The sequence below is a fragment of the Lagenorhynchus albirostris genome, chromosome 8, assembly GCF_949774975.1.
Source record: "Lagenorhynchus albirostris chromosome 8, mLagAlb1.1, whole genome shotgun sequence".
Lineage (NCBI taxonomy): Eukaryota > Metazoa > Chordata > Mammalia > Artiodactyla > Delphinidae > Lagenorhynchus > Lagenorhynchus albirostris.
Window position 1 is genome coordinate 11,068,157 of NC_083102.1, and position 10,251 is coordinate 11,078,407.

Here is a 10,251-nt window from a genome sequence, read left to right on the forward strand (position 1 = left end):
AGGAAGAAGCACTTCAACATAAAAGTGATATATTTAATGTATTAGAGAGCAGAATAAATATTTTAAGAGGAGGCAAACTGTGGTTATTTCTTTTCTTATAGTAGTCGTGTGTCCAACAGCTCCTCAGTCCACTTACCTCCTTATTCTCCAATATATACTCTCGTTTCATTCAAGTACTGCTCCCCAGTACTCCTACTCTGAAATGCTTACTCCTTGTTTCAAGTCAATTTTATCCTCGTATTACCCATTTGACATCAAACATAATACTAATCCTTCAAAGCACTCATGGAGCCTCTTCAACCACCTCAAACGAAATTGGACTCCCTTCTCTGGTTGACTAAAACACTTATAGCATCCTTCAAGGTTGTGCTTAATTTTTTTTTCACATTTTAGTATTTTTATTGTCCACCTTTCCTATATTTTACAAGCAAAGCCAGATTATTACAGAAAAATACATTTAACTCACCAACAACCAGACAGAGCTAAGGATAATAATCTGGTTCATGGTCCTTCACATATGCATAGTTACCATTTTATTTAGTTTGATGAAGACAATATGGTGACATTTAACACAGCTTTATGGATACAAAGAGGTGTCATCACCATCTGTCTCCATTTTGTTTTTTTTTTTTTGCTTTTAATCTCTGAATTGGCTAAGGCAAAATATTTATTCTGGAAAGTCTTAGATTTCTTGTGTCTATTTAGTATTTATATTTATCCATATTTTATATTTTATTAAGAGTAAATATTACAAAGCATAATTGGCTCCATCATTAATGATGGACATGTATTAAATGAAAGTCAATTTATAGATAAAAGAATTTTCAGACTACATTTAAATACATACCTACAGCTGCACCTAAATATCATTTTAATATTTCACCATCTCTGAGACAGAAATTCTTCCTACACAGGATTGAGTTCTTTCTTATTTTTTTTAACTCCTTTTAGCATATAGAATTTCAATGGGGTATTTGAAAAAGACAAATGTTATAAGCAATGATGAGAAATTAAAAGTGCTGACGACTCTTTTTACCGTAACTTCTGCCACAGCACACGTTTTTAACCAGAAGAAGCTATTGTAGGATTGCTCCACCAAAACAAAGGAGTAAACCAAGACAGAGAAAGATATGAGATTAAATATACTAAGGAGTACAATACAGTATAAAGGCAGATGAAGTTGGTAGAAAGCAACCAGTCCAGACAGAAGGAAAACAGAATCTCCTCAGGGATGGGTATATTATCAGAGGTGGCATAGGACGTTTGTAAGGTGTAGAAACTCCTAGCCATTGGCACAAAGAATCCAAGCAGAGGGAAAAAGTAGGGAATTGGTTAACATCACCTTTATTACTTGCAGCTGTGAGCCTTTTATCGATCCATACTTCCTGCTTAGAAAATCAGGCAACAGAAAATATTGACTAATAAAGAGTTTTCTATTCAAAGTTTCTGCCACTGCTGATGTGCTGTGGATGAATGGTTTTCAAGTGGGGTGTTGCTTCTCTTTCTTACAGCAGTGGATCTCCAGTGATTGCCTCTCCTTGATTGGGCTGATTAACAGGACCACACACTGCACTGCACTTTGCTCAGGAGTTGTAGATTTGGTGCTGACTCCCTTATCAAATGTTTACCATACACCAGTAACGTGTCAAGCACCATTTAGGTTACACGCACTAAGGGATACCACTGATCCAGAGAGTCAAAATCTGCATTCCCACTTTTAGGGAGAAAAAAAATGGAGTGTTTTTGTTGTAAAAAGGACATATGTTCCGTAATACAAAGTAAAGCAATTCTGAAAAATACTAAGGAAAAATCTGAAAGTATCCCACACCAAATCACCTAAACTACCCATTATGATTAACAGCTCAATATCCTGGAGATTTCTTCATGAATACATACAGATTCCAGGCTAATAGGACAGACAGATGAATAACTTAACACAATGTCATCATAGGATATTTTGGGAAAGTATTTTGACTTTTTTTGTGTGTAAAGGGAATATTTTCCCAGTATGAAAATAAATTAAGTAATTCAGGAAATTACAACAATATCACCCACACATTTGGTTACTGGAATCCTACATATCACTTTGCTTTTAGAGAAATATAAACAGAAAAGGATAAACAGATAATGAGAAATACTTTTATAAAAATTGGTTCATACCCTTCATGCTATTTTAATATATATGCATGTGTATATATATATATACACATATATATGTATTTTTAATGTAGCAGAAAGAAAAGTATCTACTATGAAACAAACATCTATGCAGAATCCTTTTTTAACTGCATAAATTCTTAATGCAATCTCCTTGATATAAATATAATTTTTCATTGTATTTAGATTGTAGCCATTAGGTTTTTAAACATAATGCCTTATTTTGTAAGAGTATTAACTGAATCTCTAAAATTGAAGAATGAGAAAATTAGCACATTTCAATTTTCCACTTCTCAAGATTTAAGAAGTTTTGCTTCAGAACTAAAAGTTTTTAGCAGATACTGCCAGTTGTCTGCCCTATGGCAATTAGCCCCTTCTTTACTGACCTAGAACTGATCTTCTTCAGGTATTAGGTGGTGGAGTTATCAAAGAAAGGGGCCCTACTCTGAGCCACAGGGAACTGATCTAAGTCAAGCTTTCAACTTCATCTGCTTCTTCAGTGACTGGTTTAGAGATAGCCATGTGGCCCAATTTCGCCAATGGAATGCAAGTAAGAATCTGCTGAGAGGAATTATTCTGGAAAAGATTTTCTTTCCTGATAAAAATGGAAATACATACAAAAAGAATTTTTCTTTGCTTCTTTGTCAATTTTAAATATTGTTATGTCAGAAAAATTCTCCCACCAAAACATCTAAAAATGGCTCATCAACCATACTGCTCTCCCCAAATAAATCTTCATACTACTTCCATTCTTAAAGGTTATTTTGGGAATTAAAGACCTTATTTTCTTTCTACTCTTGCCTTACCTTTATTTTCCTTTGGTAATTTTGCTAACTCTTTCTCCTTCGGACAGAAGAGAGAACTGTCTATGTTTTGTGTAGAATCATTGGATCCTTAGTGTAAACTATACTTGCATATAGAATTAGCATAGCATTAAGAATACAGGCTCTGGGGCTTCCCTGGTGGCGCAGTGGTTGAGAGTCTGCCTGCTGATGCAGGGGACACGGGTTCGTGCCCCGGTCCGGGAGGATCCCACATGCCGCAGAGTGGCTGGGCCTGTGGGCCATGGCCGCTGGGCCTGCGCGTCCGGAGCCTGTGCTCCACAACAGGAGAGGCCACAACAGTGAGAGGCCCCTGTACCACAAAAAAAAAAAAAAAAAAAAAAAAAAAAGAATACAGGCTCTGGATCTAGATTACCTATGTTTTAGATCCAATTTTTTCATATGTTATCTCAATGACCCTGGGTAAGTTATTCAACCTCTCTATTCCTTGGTCTCCTCATGTTAAAAAATGGGAATTAAAAAAAGAAAAAAATGTATCTGTCTCTCCTCTAACTTGTGTGCTCCTTGGTTTCAAGAAGAAGATGTGGGCTTCCCTGGTGGCGCAGTGGTTGAGAGTCCGCCTGCCGATGCAGGGGACACGGGTTCGTGCCCTGGTCCGGGAAGATCCCACATGCCGCGGAGCGGCTGGGCCCGTGAGCCATGGTCGCTGAGCCTGCGCATCCGGAGCCTGGGCTCCACAACGGGAGAGGCCACAACAGTGAGAGGCCCGCGTACTGCAAAAAAAAAGAAGAAGATGTGGGGATGCCTGTTGTTCAGTTTGTCAACAGAGATTTATTGAGGGCCTTCTCTGTGCCTAGTTCTGCTCTAGATACTACAGACACAGCTATGAGGAAGACAAAGTGGATACTTATAGTGATTTTGTATGTTAGAAACTGTAAACTGAAAATAAACATTTGAACAGAAATAAAGCAGGATAACTTTAGATCCTTAAAAATGCCAGGAAAAAGATACGCTTGAGAGATATGACAGAAGTTCACCTAGTCCAGACAAGTGGGACTCTGAAATATGCTGGTCTTTGAGGAGGTGACATTTGAGACCTGACAAATTAGAAGATCTGGTAGAAGAGAATTCTCTGTCTTGTCTTTTCAGTCTTTTTAAGCTCTTTGTTGATTAATAGACATTCTTAATTCCAATCTAGTCAAATTTATCAATGTTTTCTCTGGTGGCTAATAATTTTGTATATTAATTTAAAAATCCTTCCCCTTCATAACTTCTAAAAGCTTTATAGTTTGCCTTTGACACTTAGGCCTTGAAAGTGCTAGGAATGAGTTTTTCCCATGCTTGAGCATCTACATGGTTACTTACTTGTACCAGAACCTTTTTCTGCAAAGCCCTTCCTTTCCCCAAAGATCTTCCATGCCATGTGTCTCATATAGCAAGAGTTTATAAAGTCGTGAGTCAGCTTCTGTGCTTTGTATTTTGTTCAGTTTGTTTATTGGTCAATCCCTGGATGAAGACCACACTGTTTTACTTATTCACACTTTATAATACATTTTTATGTATACATTATAAAATCCTCTCACTTTGCACTTCATCCTTTTTAATGGTGCCTGGTCTAGACTTTGCCCTTTACATTGTATTGATAGAATCAGCTTGTCAAGTTCTGCAGACACCCACACATTCTTCTGAGATATTGTAGGACAGTGATTAGAATTATATTGAATATATTCATCAGTTTGAAGAGACTGAATGTTTGTAATATTATGTCTCTCAACCCAAGAGCCTGGCTTATCTCACATCATATGTCTGTATACATAGTTACCATAGTGCCTCAATAAATTTTTCTAATTCTCTCTTTATAGTTTTGAACATCCTTTGTTAGATTTATTTATAAGCATTTCAAACTTAAGTCCTGTTGTTTATGATAGCATTTTATAACATTTCATCTTAATTATGAATTATATTAACAAATTAATTTATTATTGTTATTGTTTTATTTATATTTGGCAGGTAAATCTTCTTTAGGTTGCAAAGAGTCTTATGAATCGATGTTGAATTTTGTCAAACAATTTCTTCATTGTATATTTTAATTTGTTAATATGACAAATTGTTTTTCATTGTTGGAAGGTTAAACAACTATTGCATTTTCAGAATAAAAACTATCATGATTTAATTTTATTTTTTATGGATTTGTTTTACTAATATTTTCTTTAAAAGGAAGTGAATACTGCCGCCATATCCTGCCTGCCATCTGCCGCACACAGTGGGATGTCACACCAGGACCTTCCTTCGGACAGGTCTGGACACCAAGAGGGCTAAAAATCCACAACAGAAGCTCTCTGGTAATGAAGCAGCACCCAGCAACAAATGAGCACAGCTGTGTGGCTGACAGGGTCTTGGTGCTCCGGCCTGGTGTCAGGCCTAGCCTCTGAGGTGAGAGAGGTGAGTACTCCCACCTCAGAGGCTCTGGCGCCACGTAATATCAATCAGCAAGAGCTCCCCCTAAGATCTCGGTCTAAATGCTAAGACTCAACTCTACCCAACAGCTAGCAGACTCCACCGCTGGACACCCCATGCCAAACAACTAGCAAGACAGGAACACAACCAGACCCATTAGCAGAGAGGCTGCCTAAAATCATACTAAGTTCACAGACACCCCAAACCACACCACTGGATGTGGCCCTGCCCACCAGAAAGACAATATCCAGCCCCACCAACCAGAACACAGGCACTAGTCCCCTCCATCAGGAAACCTATAAAATCCACTGAACAACCTCACCCACTGGGGGCAGACACCAAAAACAACAGGAACTACGAACCTGCAGCCTGCAAAGAGGAGACCCCAAACACAGTTAAGTTAAACAAAATGAGAAGACAGACACATATGCAGCAGATGAAGGAGCAAGGTAAAAACCCACCAGACCTAACAAATGAAGAGGAAATAGGCAGTCTACCTGAAAAAGAATTCAGAGTAATGACAGTAAAGAGGATCCAAAATCTTGGAAAAAGAATGGAGAAAATACAAGAAACATTTAACAAGGACCTAGAAGAACTAAAGAGCAAACAAACAGTGATGAACAACACAATAAATGAAATTAAAAATTCTCAGAAGGAATCAATAGCAGAATAACTGAGACAGAAGAAAGGATAAGTGACCTGGAAGATAAAAGAGGGGAAATAACTACTGCAGAGCAGAATAAAGAAAAAAGAATGAAAAGAATCGAGGACAGTCTCAGAGACCTCTGGGACAACACTAAACACACCAACATTCGAATTACAGGGATCCCAGAAAAAGAGAAAAAGAAAGGGTCTGAGAAAATATTTAAAGACATTATAGTTGAAAACTTTCCTAACATGGGAAAGGAAACAGTCAAGTCCAGTAAGCACAGAGAGCCCCATACAGGATAAATCCAAGGAGAAACACACCAAGACACATATTAATCAAACTACCAAAAATTAAACACAAAGAAAAAAATTTTAAGAGCAGCAAGGAAAAAGCAACAAATAACATACAGGGGAATCCCCATAAGGTTAACAGCTGATCTTTCAGAAGAAACTCTGCAAGCCAGAAGGGAGTGGCAGGACATATTTAAACTGATGAAAGGGTAAAACCTACAACCAAGATTATTCTACCCAGCAAGGATCTCATTCAGAATCAACAGAAAAATTAAAACCTTTACAGACAAGCAAAAGTTAAGAGAATTCAGCACCACCAAACAAGTTTTGCAACAAATGCTAAAGGAACTTCTCTAGGCAGGAAACACAAGAGAAGGAAAAGACCTACAAAAACAAACCCAAAACAATTAAGGAAATGGTAATAGAAAGATACATATTGATAATTACCTTAAATGTAAATTGATTAAATGCTCCAACCAAAAGACACAGGCTCACTGAATGGATACAAAAGCAGACCCATATATATGCTGTCTACAAGAGACCTATTTCAGACCTAGGGACACATACAGACTGAAAGTGAGGGGATGGAAAAAGATATTCCATGCAAATGGAAACCAAAAGAAGGCTGGAGCAGCAATTCTCACATCAGACAAAATACAAACCAAGACAGTATGGTACTGGCACAAAACATAAACACAGATCAATGGAATGACATAGAAAGCCCAGCGGTAAACCCACGCACATATTGTCACCTTATCTTTGATAAAGGAGGCAAGAATATACAATGGAGAAAAGACTGCCTCTTCAATAAGTGGTGCTGGGAAAACTGTACAGCTACATGTAAAAGAATGAAATTAGAACACTCCCTAACACCGTATACAAAAATAAACTCAAAATGGATTAAAGACCTAAATGTAAGGCCAGACACTATAAAACTCTAAGAGGAAAACATAGGCAGAACACCCTATGACATAAATCACAGCAAGATCCTTTTTGACCCACCTCCTAGAGAAATGGAAATAAAAACAAAAATAAACAAATGGGACCTAATGAAACTTCAAAGTTTTGCACAGCAAAGGAAAACATAAACAAGATGAAAAGACAACAGTCCTCAGAATAGGAGAAAATATTTGCATTGAAGCAACTGACAAAGGATTAATCTCCCAAATTTACAAGCAGCTCATGCAGCTCAATATCAAAAAAACAAACAACCCAATCCAAAAATGGGCAGAAGACCTAAACAGACATTTCTCCAAAGAAGATATACTGATTGCCAACAAACACATGAAAGGATGCTCAACATCACTAATCATTAGAGAAATGCAAATCAAAACTACAATGAGGTATCACCTCACACTGGTCAGAATGGCCATCATCAAAAAATATACAAACAATAAATGTTGGAGAGGGTGTGGAGAAAAGGGAACACTCCTGCACTGTTGGTGGGAATGTAAATTGATACAGCCACTATGGAGATCAGTATGGACGTTCGTTAAAAAACTAAACATAGAGGGCTTCCCTGGTGGCGCAGTGGTTGAGAGTCCGCCTGCCGATGCAGGGGATGCAGGTTCGTGCCCCGGTCCAGGAGGATCCCACGTGCCGCAGAGCGGCTGGGCCCGTGAGCCATGGCCGCTGGGCCTGCGTGTCCAGAGCCTGTGCTCCACAACGGGAGAGGCCGCAGCAGTGAGAGGCCCGCGTAGCGCAAAAAAAAAAAAAAAAAAAAAAATACTAAACATAGAACTACCATATGACCCAGCAATCCCACTACTGGGCATATACCCTGAGAAAACTGTAACTCAGAAAGAGTCATGTACCACAATGTTCACTGCAGCACTATTTACAATAGCCAGGACATGGAAGAAACCTAAGTGTCCATCGACAGATGAATGGATAAAGAAGATGTGGCACATATATACAATAGCATATTGCTCAGCCATGAAAAGAAATGAAATTGAGTGTTTTGTAGTGAGGTGGATGGAGTTAGAGCCTGTCATACAGAGTGAAGTAGATCAGAAAGTGAAAAATACTGTATGCTAACACATATATATGGAACCAAAAAAAAAAAGAAGGTTCTGATGAACCTAGGGGCAGGACAGCAGGACAGTAACAAAGATGCAGACGTAAAGAATGGACTTGAGGACATGGGGAGGGGGAAGTGTAAGCTGGGACAAAGTGAGAGAGTAGCATTTGGTATATACACTACCAAATGTAAAATAGATAGCTAGTGGGAAGCAGCTGCATTGCATGGGGAGATCAGCTTGGTGCTTTGTGACCACCTAGAGGGGTGCAATAGGGAGGGTGGGACGGAGACACAAGAGGGAGGGGATATGGGGATATATGTATACATATAGCTGATCCACTTTGTTATACAGCAGAAACTAACACAACATAATAAAGCAATTATACTCCAAATAAAGATGTTGAAAAAATATTTTCTTTGAGATATTTGTATCTGTGTTCATGAATAGTATTACATTGTGTTTTCCATTTCACAATGTTTAACTCAGCATTGTTATCAATAGCTTAAACAGTTAGGTATTTAGTTTCTCATTTTATAAGAAGTCCAAAGATAAAGGACTCAAAAAGACATTCAAGGACCCAGAGGCATGAGGATAGGCTCACACAGGTACTCCAAACCATCCCTCACATTGATTTCTTCTTCAGAAATCTCCTTAGGGCACCCTTCACCTCTGCATTCCTCACACTATAGATTAGGGGATTCAGCACAGGGTTGAAAAGGCTGTAAAACAATGATAGAATCTTCCTTTGCTCTTGAGAATGGATGGATTTGGGGGCCGTGTGCATGACAATGGCACTGCCACAGAAGAGCTGGACCAGGCAGAGGTGGGAGGAGCAGGTGCAGAAGGCCTTTCTGCGGCCCTCACCTGACTGGATCCTCAGGATGGCAACCAGGATGCGTGTGGAGGAGACCACCACCAAGCAGAGGGGCCCAACTAAGACACACATGGAGCCCACAAAGAGGACGATTTGGTTGAGCCTGGTGTCAGCACAGGCCAGTTTGAATACTGATATGATTTGACAGAAAAAGTGGTTTACTTTTTTGTGGTCCACAAAAGGGTAGCTTCAAAGTGAAAGACATGGACCAGAGCCAAGAGGAAACTGAATATCCAGCAAGTGGCAGCCAGGACCATGCACACTCTCCAGCTCATGATGACAGCCTAACACAGGGGGTGGCAGATGGCCACAGACCAATCATAGGACATCACCACCAAACATACACTGTGGCAACAAATGCCAAATACAGAAAAGTCTGAAGTATGCATGGAGCAAAGGAGATGGTTTTCTTCTGCATTATAAATTTGCCATCATCATAGGGACCGTGCTTGAGGCATAGATATGTCAACGATGGCCAGGTTTGAGAGGAAGAAGCACATGGGGGTGCGCAGTCTGGAGTCTGGGCAGATGAGCCCTAGGATGACTCCATTTCCCATCAGCGTGAGGCAGTAGAACAAGAAGAAGAACCCAAAGAGGAAAACTTCAAGTTCTGGGTCAACCTGGAATCCCAGCAGGATGACTTCTGAGATCCATGTCTGATTGCTTCCCATGTTCTTTTGACAGATAAATAAAATGCTTCACTTAGGACAGAAATTTTAGAGCTGAGGAGTAGAAAAAGAAAAAATTGATATGCTCATACAGAGTGAGAATTTATGCCAGAAGCCACAAATCAGTAATTCATGGATCCAATCCAGCCCAAAGCCCTGTGATGTTGATCTGATAATTTGCCTTTTACTGATATTTAAAAATTTTAGTTATTGACCAATTTTAAGACGAACCTATTTGCAGGGCAGGAATAGAGATGCAGACGTAGAGAATGCACATGTGGACACAGAGGTGAGGGGAGAGGGGGGTGGGATGAACTGGGAGATTAGGATTGACATATGTGCACCGCCATGTG

The 10,251-nt window shown here is 39.2% G+C and overlaps 1 pseudogene; it reads right to left on the reverse strand.

The window, feature by feature from the left end:
• Positions 1 to 8,978: 8,978 nt before the first annotated feature.
• LOC132524084 (olfactory receptor 2A12-like) lies at positions 8,979 to 9,901 on the reverse strand (annotated as a pseudogene).
• Positions 9,902 to 10,251: the final 350 nt, after the last annotated feature.